This window comes from Athene cunicularia, assembly GCF_003259725.1.
Source record: "Athene cunicularia isolate RWA chromosome 21 unlocalized genomic scaffold, athCun1 chr21_part1, whole genome shotgun sequence".
NCBI classification, from domain to species: domain Eukaryota; kingdom Metazoa; phylum Chordata; class Aves; order Strigiformes; family Strigidae; genus Athene; species Athene cunicularia.
In genome coordinates, this window is record NW_020799127.1 from 6,579,211 (window position 1) to 6,589,985 (window position 10,775).

Below are 10,775 nucleotides of genomic sequence, written 5' to 3' on the forward strand. Positions count from 1 at the left end.
CGTGTCCCGTCCGCTGAGGGGCCCGGGGGGGGAGAGGAGCCGCTGGCCGCTGCCGTGGAGCCCGCCTGAGCCGCTTCTCGTGGTTTGTCTCCTCTCCCCAGGCCGCTGTGGTGGGTCTCTGCTCGGGCTCCTGCGCGGAGGATGAGGGAGGGAAGGAAGCCAACACGACCCCTGGCTAAGGACAGAGGCTTTCGGAAAGATTATCGGGATTCGGTTCTCTCTCGACTCTGTCAGGTACGTGCCTGTTTTGTTCTCTTTTTCTTCCTTGGGCTAAGCAGGGAATAGGTCTGCTCGAGGTGTCCAGTCTTCTTTCTGCCACATTTAGCCGGGGTTGAGTCCGTAGTGGGGTGTGTCTGCTTGCTCCTGCTCCATTTTTCTTTCTTTCTTTTCTGGATGGCGAGCGCTGGCTGTAAACATCCAGCCTGGTTTCCTGTTCTGAAACAGGTACTGCAGGTAAGCCCTTACTTGCTGGAGTGACAGCTGAGTGCTGAAACATTGGCAGTGATTCCTCGTGGGCATTTTGTATCACTGGAGCCTGTGCTGGATGCTGAATGTGTCTCAGAACTGAAGCACGTGTGGCTTTTTCTCTCCTGTGTTTCCATGATATTTGCAGTCTTCAGGAACTGAGAGAGAGTCGTGAAACCTAGAGAAGATGGTGCAGCTGCATTGGAAGAACTGCATGTTTGTTCTGATTTCCCTGCAGACACTCAACTCCAGAACTTACTTTCTGAATGCAACAAATTCTAATTTCTACCTCACTTAGAAAAAAGTGAGCTCTGGCTCACCTTCATGGAGGTCACTTGAGCTTGGCTTTACTGTTCAACCTTCTTTCTTTTTGGCCGAGAGCCTCGTTACATCCTCTGCACTTCTCTGTTGCTGTAGGAGGAGTTTATTTGGCTCAAATGGAATACCATTTTTATTTCTGCTCTGTTCAGCAGCTCCTTGGCTTCTTAAAACTACTTCCTATGAAGAACAATGCAGGTGTTCATCCTTCTAGGTCCTTCCTCCACACTTAATTACCTGTTGACTTTTTCATCTGTGACTTCAGGATATAGATGATGAGTGAATTGTCAAGGGATGCAGTTACTGTAAATAACCCACATTACTCACATTGTTATGACTGAAATGATGTTGTGTGTCATGTTGATAATGGAAATCAGAAAGAGAAGGCTTCAATAGCCTTGGCAGAGCTAGAGAAGTTCTTGCCCTATTTTGAGTGTTGCTTTCTGCTCTGAGTTAGAGGTGTCTAGGTTTGCATCTGGAGCAGTTAACTTCTGTTGGGTGGATGATGGTTCCCTTAAGTTCTTCCTTAAGGCAGCCAACTAACAGGGCAGTAGATTGGGGGTCCAGTGGCTCGCCCTGTAGTCCCAGCTCTATCACTGATGTGTCTTCAGTACCTGACGCCTGTTTTCCATATCATCTTGTGTATTTCTGTGGTGGAAGCACCTAAGTTCATTTAGGACTGGCAAGTGTGCCTGCAACATATTGACAAACAGTTGTCATTTAGCAGTGTCAGTGCACCACTGGTTCTATTTTCTTGAATAATTATTCTCTTTTTAGACTTCAAACAAGTAAATGTGTTTCCCATCCCTTTCCCTTTGCACAGCATACCTCTCTGAGTCACCAACATAAGAAATATCTTCATAATCATGTGATATTTGTGTTGGCTTAATTCTCTGCTTATTATGATATTGCTGTATAGCTTCATATGTTTTGACATTTATTTTGAATGCATGTTTGAAGCTCTCTGACTGTGAAAATCCTGTACCAAATTAGTGTATAAAGAATCTGTTACTTTCCTGCCTTGGTCTGCAGTGGCCACTAATCCACTGCTGGGACTGTTGGGAAGAACTGGGAGTCTGTGCATAAAACTTTGACAAATGTCTGGGAAGTTGCAAGAACTGTGGAAGTACCGCACGTATGTGGCTGCAATAGTCTCTTTCAATTTTTACTTGGAAAGGGGTAGGTTTGCAGCTTTCTCAGCTACCTGGATTATCAAGCATGTGGCTACATGACCACCATGGTCTATTCAGAGCTGTGGCAGTTCTCTCTGAAACAAGCTCACCTCTTGCCTTGCGTTCATGTAGCACTAGTATTGGTTGCTTGCAGAGGCTATGACTTTGCTAAAGTTGAAAGGCTTTCTCCAACTTGATAATTAGTCTCTCGTAGGTCATGTTGCCCCTGCCTGCCTGTTCTCATCTACTCTGTTTGTTGCCTTCATCATTTCTGACACAGAACTGCTCCTGGGCTCTGGCAGAATTCAGTTATGCTGAATGTGACCCTACCACTTGCGACAGTACTGATCACGCCCTTTCATTTTGAGTTGCTGTTTTCCAGGGATCCAGGAATAGAATGCAAAGTCCTCTGAGAAGACTATTTGAGTCCTAGCTGTTTTTCAAGGATACTGATTCATGGCTTATCAAGGGCATTTATGGAGGGGCCGGGGTGTTGTCATGCAGGGTGCTCGGAGGGAGACCGATGCAACTCTCAGTACACTCTCCCTAGAAACTCTGGCTGGAGAGAGATCATTGGATACTCTTCTTCTTAGACCTTGATCCACATTCCTTGATGTGACCCCAAGGAATGCAAGGATGCATGCTGGATCATGGGTTGATACTTCCTTTGGTTTTTGGTTGTTTGTTTTTTTTTTTTATCCCCCTGTGACTAGTATGGGCCAGGTTGTGGAGAACAGAACTTGGAGCTAGGATATGTGAGCTTTGTTCCTGGCTCTGCCACCAATTCCATGCGTAACTATGGCTCTTGTTTCCCATCTGTGAAGTGTTCTTGCATTCTTTAAAGTACTCTGCTGTCCAGAGCTGAAAGATAACGTGTACTTCTAAAACGTACAAACTTGCAAGTGAATTGGTGTACGTGCTGACCCTCAAACCTTCGTTAAGTACCAGGGAGGAAAGCAACAGCTAACTACTCAATTCCTTCTGCTCCTACGCAGCTGATGTCTCTAGCCAAAGGCATGTCAGGATAGATTAGACTTAAACCTTTTGATCTGCTTTCAGAGCACAGAAAGGGCAAGTTCCAGGCTGAAAACTGACAGGAGTGCAGTGTTGTCTGTTCTGAAAGCCTGAAGGGGAATCTGAAAGTTGGTAGGATGAGCTATCAGGGCTCATCAGAGATTCAGCAGGTTTCATGCTCCAGTTTGCTCTATGCCAGAGTCTGCAGTAGCTACTTTTTATTTTGAGAAGTCAGAGGAAGTTGTGTAACTAACTCAGATGATTTGTAATCCTATTGTATCGCCGCTGCTGAGGGTACCTGTAAACAGTCATATCACAGAACCACAGTACTGTCTTTTCTCCAACCCACTATTCAACCACATGTCTACCAGCAGGACCTTAGTGTTAATTTGTTAATTCCTCTTGATTTTTTTACTCCTGCAGTAATGTTAATCTTCTGATTTTGAATGACTTGAGGGGAAACTTACTGCCTTTCTGGACAGACAAGGCAATTGTGTAATTAGATTGGAGGATTGGGAACTTTGAAGTGATTTAACCCAGATTTTCATAGCAAATAGGAGGTGATGGCTGGTGTGAGAGAGATGCAGACCTGAGCTTTACAGAGGGCTTAGTACCATCAGCTCTGGGCCAGATGGTCTTGCCTCTGAGAAATGTATTAGAGCAATGTCTAAGTAAGAGCACAGTTGAAATCTGCTGCCAGGAGATTTCTCACTGTTGGAATATGTTTCTCTGTGGTCCTCCATTTCTAGGTGATTGAAAATAAGTCTGGAAGGGATTTTGAAGAGGCCACCTAGTCCATCCTTTTCCACAAGGCATGATAAACTACACCAAAACCCTTCCTGTTAGATATGTTGAGCTTGTTCTTTAAGTAGTGGACATTTTCTAGCTTCCCTGAATGGATTGTATTTGACTTTAATAAACTAATTTATTTTGTTTATATTGTGACTTTTGTCAGTGTTCTGAATGGGCACAAAAAGACCTGCTAGCTAGTACAAGGGATGTCAGGTCATTGACCATTGACTTTTTAATGCCAGTGGCCAGAAAGCAATGGATTCTTGGAAGGAGAAGGCAGGGAGTTACTCAGTGCAATGCTTGCAGGTTTTTCTTTATTTTCCTTATGCCACAGGGATCTTCTGTGGAGGGCATGGGAAATATAAAATACCATTCTCCCTTTTTTTTTTTCCTCTGTAATGTGTAAAGACCTTAATTCATACTTAGCAAATAATAAAAACATCATCACCTGGTGGTTGTGTGTGTTTTTGGGTGGGGGGTGTGTGTGTTTTTACTGTAATGCAAAGTAAATTTAACTCTGAAATCTGCTATTGAGGAAAAAGTGGATTCTCATCCACTCCAGCTACTGAGCTTTTCAAGGCTTGAGGCAGCAAATCTGCAAACTGTCAGGTCCAATTAAAGCAAATGGCTGGAGCTGTTTTTCTCCCTCCTGGAGAGAACACAGTTCATCAAAAGCCAGAAGGAAATTTAATCAGGCTCATGAGCAATTATCTTGTGGGATGAGAGAGATCCACTAGATGCCCAGTGTGGACTTTCACTTACAATCACTCTTAATTCTCCAGTGGGCAGATGAGCACTGATCTCACCACTTTAAAGCCTGAAGTTTTTGTGTTCAGCAGAAGCCGATAGAGGGAACTTGTTCTTTTGTAGGGTTTGACTGATGTTGACTTGTAAATCTGAATTTTGAACATCCGTGACCTGGCAAAAGTTGTTCCACCTCCGTGTGTTGCGGGTTAACCCTGGTAGATGGTGAAACACCACGCAGCTGCCCACTTCCACCCGAGTGAGGTAGGGAGGAGAACTGGAAGGGTAAAATTGAGAAAAGAGGACTTCATCAGGTGTAACAGTTGCTTGGGAAGGCAAACACCATTACTTCCAGCGCCACCCCTTCCTATTTCTTTCCCCCCAGTTTTTATTGCTGAGCACAACGTCATATCGGATATCCCTTTGGTCAGTTGGGATTTGCTGTCCTGGCTGTGTTCCCTCCCAAATTCTTGTGCACCCCCAGCCTACTCCCTGCAGGGCAGTGTGAGAAACAGAAAAGGCTTTGATACTGTGTAAGCACTGTTCAGCAATAGCTAAAACATCAGTGTGCTATCAACTGCTGTGTCACAAGCTACTGTGAAAAAAATTAACTCTATCCCAGCCAAACCCAGTACGCGGTGGTATGCCACAACTGTTGGAGGCCTGTGACAGCTGTTCATTTTTGGGTTACTGGTGGTGTTTCCCAAAGGTGTTGGCATTTGTATGGTTTAAAGCAAATACTGACCTACTGTGCGAACCGGTTTATTTCATGGGTCTGGTCCATCAGTCAGCACAGAGCTGACTCATTAACACCGTGCTGTATCTTTGCTCCTGGTAGATTGTGTGGCTGATACTGTCACATTCTGTCTAATTTATTTTGTTACTCATTGCTGACAGAAGTCCCTTTTCGGTCTATAGAGTTTGGTGACAAAATCAGTTTGGATTGAGGCTATGCAGATGAGTGCTTTTTGAAGCAAGTTCACTTTTCTGTGTCTGTTGTCATCACAGGTGGATTGAAGTTTGCGTAAAGTGAGAATCGAAAGTTCAAGGCCGACTCAGTTCTGATTTGATAGCTCTAGAAGACTACAAGCTTTTCATACATGCCTTTACACCCAACTGGAAGTTTTCTGATAAGTATATTTCTTGAGACTTCAGCCATATTGAAGCTATGGGGTTTTTTAATCCCTTCTGTGATCAAAATTAAGGAGAGGTGTCTTCTGTCTGAGACTTCAGTTGTGGTGGTCCTGGATCTGGTAGTGGGCAGTACTTTTTGTCTGTTCAGTCTCAGAAGCACAGAGGACTTCACCGGGTTCAGGTATAACAGAAAATGACTTGCAGCCCCAGTGTTTGTACTTAAACCCAAGAAATTTAAATTTTGTTACAAGGAGAATAGAAGATAACCCTGCAGGGTTTTTTAAATGCCATCACAGCCTTTGGAAGCATATGGGATGCTGACCTTCTTCAGTTGTGGAGACAGATTTTCCTAGTGCATCCTCCTTGCAGTCCAGATGATTGTCCAGTATATGCAAACTGTTAAACCTAGAGCTGCTGCTTTTCCCCCTAAAGGACAAGTGGTGGTGCCTGTGCATTTCATTCTCTTGTTTGATATGATGCATTTTCTTCTCCTGGTGATGTCTTTTACAGTATGAAGACAGCATGGCTTTGAGACTGAGTCACTCCACTGGGATTATTGTAATCTGGTGCTTCTGGCTCTGCCACAGACAGTCTCAGACAAATCACTGAGTGTTCCTCTGTCACAATTCTGAATGAGGATCTTGGCTTTTGTCCAGTTATCTTTTGTGCTCTTCCTTAGCTAAGCAGAGCTCACCTTTGGCTGTGTTTCAAACAGCCCTTGTCTCAGTGGGCCTTTGTGTCCACTGAAGCTGTTAGGTATTGCCATACTTGCACACAACAAACCTGAAAATGTAAGATGTGTAACATTGCTATAACTTCTTCCATCTTTAGGATCTATTCTGAGATTGATTACCACTTTTTAGAAAACTGAAATGGTGGGGTCAAGCTTCTCAGAAGGGCTTGCACAAAACTGCTGTTATTGTATATTAATAAATTTGCTGGTGCTTCTTTTAGGCCTGCATCCTTTAACAAGGTGAAAGAATAGATAGTAAGCCAGCTTGATAACCACTGAAAGGATCACTTCTACAACCTGAAAGGGAAGGCATCGTTCCCTTCTCACCATAAGTACTCAGTGCTAGAATACAATCAGTATAAATTGAATGTAAAATTCAGTTTAGGCAAGAGAGATCAGTGGGCTGGTATTTGTAAAGGACGAGTAGACATAAAATGCACTCAATGGGACCATCTTTAAGCATAGCTCCAGGCTAGTTATTTTTAGCATTTCCTCACTCTGTGCCCCAGTATTTCAGGATGTGTGCCTGCTCTTATACAGTGAAGCTGAAATGACAAGATATTAATCCCTGAGCAAAGGCATATTAATCACCTGCTTTATTCTGTTTATGTAATACAGTTAAATATACTCTGAGAGCAGGTGAGGTATGGAGCATGGAAATGGTTTAACCTCATGCAGGCTTTTTCTTGATTGATTGGTTTAAACAGCAGCAGCTGCCCCATTTCTAATTTTTCTCTGCTGAGAGTAATTTGTCAGTAGAATGGCTTCATTTATCCGCTATTGATATTTAAGCCACAGAAACATCATCTGTTCTTCTCTCCCACTCTGTGGCAGTGATGCTATTTTGCAAAATTTAGACTAAACAGAAATCCTGACCGCACAAGGAAAAGTGAAGTATCATTGAGACCTCGTGGCTTTGCAGTGGAATATTAAACTATTCACTTCAGCCAATTCTGCAGATCCTTTTGGTGGGCTGAGAGGGGAAATTTCATGGGTTTAGTATGATTTCTAGTAGTTCAGTTTGTCACATAGTGGCTTCTACCTTAGAAGATCTTCTGTGCTGTGATTAGGCACTGTGGATTTGCAGTGTGACTGGGCTCTAGCCATCTTTGTGTTAGTCACAAAGATCAAGCCTTGGAAACTGCCTTTTCCAAAATGGAGAGTGGGGCCTTACTAGACTTTTAGTCTCGGTGGCTAAACAAGACCTGATCTGACAGTGCTGCTCTTTGTATGAGCACAGGCTGTGGAATGAGATCTGAAAAACAATGAACAACTAAATGGGCCTGACTGCATGTTTTTCCACATCAAGAAGTGGGACTTGTACTAGTGCTGTGTTCTGAGGTAGTATTAAAGCCCAGTGTTAGTGAATTAATGTATTGAAATGACTATTTTGAAAGCAAAGAATCTTGAATCAAAGAATCGAACTGGAGTTGAAATAAAATGCTATGGAGTAGGCAAAAAGTCTCCAGACAGGGCCCCTGCTAGGAACTGGAGATTGAGTTTGTGGAGTTCAGGTGTGGTGGGAGCTGGGGAGGGGACTTTGGGTTTGGAATAGCAGGTGTGGGGGCAGCAGTGAGGGCTAATGGCTGCGCTCCCTCACCTGGGGCGGGGAGGGGTTAGAAGCCACAAGGTGCTTCTCACAGGGTGCTAAATCAAAAAGGATTATTTACCATGTGTTTTGCTGGTCTTGTGGTCTGCTTTCATTTAATAGTGAATATATTTGTGGGAATTGTGTGTATGCTTGAGAGAAATTAGACTGCATCCTGGTAGTGAGGGCACATGCATGTGTCCACTGCTCTGCTGTCCTGGGGCCTTACTGTTTACTGAGAGGAAAGAAAAGTGAAGGTTAAGTCTGAATTTGACTTTATTGGCATGAATACTAGCTTTGGTAATTAACGGAGCAGCTTTGAGCCTTGGTCAGAGGTATTTGATCCTAGTTGTTGTTTCTTACTAAAGAATACAAAAGTATTTATATCAGCTTTGCAGGTAGGGAATGTTTGGTTGATGGTTGGACTGGATGATCTTCAAGGTCTTTTCCAACCTAGACAATTCTGTGATACTTAATTATGTAGATAAGCATTGGCTGGGCATTTAGCTGTTCTGCTTGTGTTGGTTTCACAAAAACACACTGCTTGTGTCAGGAAAGGGGGGAAACCCCTGTCAAGCCTTATTTTTGTAGGGCCAGTGCCCATAGGAGTAGTGTGGAAAGCAGTACTGCTGAAACCCAGCGGCACAGCCACAGCAGAAGTTCTTAAACTGATGTGAGGTGATTTATTTTAACTGTTACACCTAACTTGTTTGGATCTCTGTTGATGTTCTTAGTACAAAGATATACAGAAGTAAATATTGAAACTTTACAGCAGTGGTAGCTGATCAATCTTAAATGTTTAATGGCTTGCTATGACTTTTTGTTTTTTTAAATGGCCCTGAAGTTCCCTTGGAAGCAAGGAGTTGAAGTGAGGTATGTGCGTGTATGGTGAGGGTTTAAAATAAAATACTTGGAGTGACTAGAAACCACTTGGGCTGCTTAGTAGTACAGAATGGTTGAAGAAACTGCTCCTGACTGAGTCAGGTGCCCTTCTGCTGCCTGTTTTAGTTGGGAACAGATCCTTTTGACCCCTGACTTGAATTGTAGGCCTTTGCTCTTGTGTAGAATCCCCCTGCAATGAACAGCAAGGCTCCAGGACCACCACCAGTGTCCTTTGGCATCTGGTTGTTGAACCGTCTCCTGAGGAATGAACAACATCGTTCTGCTTGTGCTGCAGTGAGATTGTTCTGGATTCCTGCTGTTGCAGGCAGTGTTGATGTGCTCTGTTCCAGGCTGTCGGTGCTAGGTGTCTGTCTGTAAACATGAGTTTGCCCAGTCTGCACTGGGATCAAGGAAGGATAAAGCAAGTGACATTTGTCTTGACAGAACTCATTGGCTTGCAGTTATTTTGCTGATGTTGAGTGAATGGTGTCTTTATGCACAGTGCCCTAACTCTGCTTGGTATGTTCACCTCTTCCCTGAGAGAGGTGAGCTGAGGATCAAATACCGAAGCCCAATTCCACTCATTTGCTAATAAAATTCACAGCTGGAATGGCCCTGGCATTCCTTTGTTCTGCTTATGAAGCCCTCATGAGCACTGATCCAAAAGGATCATTGTGCATTCCAGTGATCCCTATAAATATTTGCATTCATTTCATCTTGTTACTGCCAACTGCAGCTATTGATGTTATGGCTCTGTTAGTTTTACTGTTTTCCTTATCCTTTCAATGTTTTCTGTTGCTTTTCAATGGAAGAATCTCATCAGCATTACTGTGCTGCTATTCCTTCTTCTGCCTTCCCTGTTTCACAGAGAATGAAAGACTGTAGAGATAGATGAGATGGTGAGCTAGCTCCCAGTCTGCTGCAAGTTAATGTAATAAACCCAAGCCTGTGTGTAGCTGTTGTGCTGCTTACTCACTATTTGTATGAAAGGGGAACCTGGGGCAGGAGACGGGGGGGGTCTCAGAAGACAGGCTCTGAAACTCTTTATGTCCTCTTCTAATTAAAATAAGCTTCTTGACCCATCTGTGACTTGTGCTGATGATGCCAAAGCTTTATTTTTCTTACTCGTTGTATTGTATACCATGTGCAAAAGGTCATGTGGAAGAATGGGTTTATAGTAGTGCCATGGAGGCAGCGTGAACATGATACGTATAGAATGAGAAATGCTTAGTTTTTAGGAAGTGTTGATCTGCCCATTTTTGTCAGGCGGAGGACAGAGTGTTTCCTTCTCTTAGTGATATTTTTTTATTTTCTGTCCTTGAATGGGAATTTATGGAGGAAATCTTGACTCCTGTGACTACTGCCCAGACTCCCAGGCTGCACCAAGGTGAAGATTTCCCCCTCAGTGGGCTGTTCCCGTGTACCTGCTACTCGGTCGTGTCCCAGAGCCTTACAGAGAAAGCAAAACATTCCTGTGCGGGAATGGCACGTGGATGTCTGGGCAGGATTCAGGGCTTTTTAAGCATCAAAATAGTGATGCTCGCTGTGGCCCTTCTCCAGGGAACCTGACCTAGACGTGTCTGCGTCCAGCTGGCTGGCGAGCAGAGCCCCCGGGAGGCTCTTGAGTGCTGACTGGAGGGAACAAGGTGGCTCCTGGCTCGCAGATGACTGCAGGGGGACAGGTGGTGGCCCTGGGGGACCGCCTCGCCTCTCGGAAGGAAACACGGCTTCGAGCTCGGCTCAGGGCCCTGGAAACGCGCCTTCGGGGGCGAGTGGGCAAGAGGGACGCTTGCCCTCCCCTGGGTGGATCTCCCTCCGCCCTCGCAGCCCCGCTTTGGTCGCTGCAGCCCCCCCGGGGAGGGGTCGGCCATGGGGGTGCCCTGAGCGCCCCCCGCCCCTTTGCCCACCCTCTGAGCCTGTCTCTTATACACAT

At 44.5% G+C, this 10,775-nt stretch overlaps 1 protein-coding gene across 5 annotated transcripts in view; it reads left to right on the forward strand.

Moving 5' to 3' along the window:
* Nucleotides 1-63: 63 nt before the first annotated feature.
* Nucleotides 64-10,775, forward strand: part of MIB2 (mindbomb E3 ubiquitin protein ligase 2) — a 62,905-nt gene continuing 52,193 nt past the window's right edge. For 3 of the 5 annotated variants that reach the window (XR_003399835.1, XM_026862476.1, XM_026862480.1), the window contains exon 1: nt 64-234. The gene's annotated coding sequence lies outside the window, so the exon portion shown is untranslated. Of the gene's footprint in view, nt 235-4,631; nt 4,770-10,775 lie in introns of all 5 variants that reach the window. The other 2 variants (XM_026862478.1, XM_026862479.1) reach the window with 2 other exon arrangements.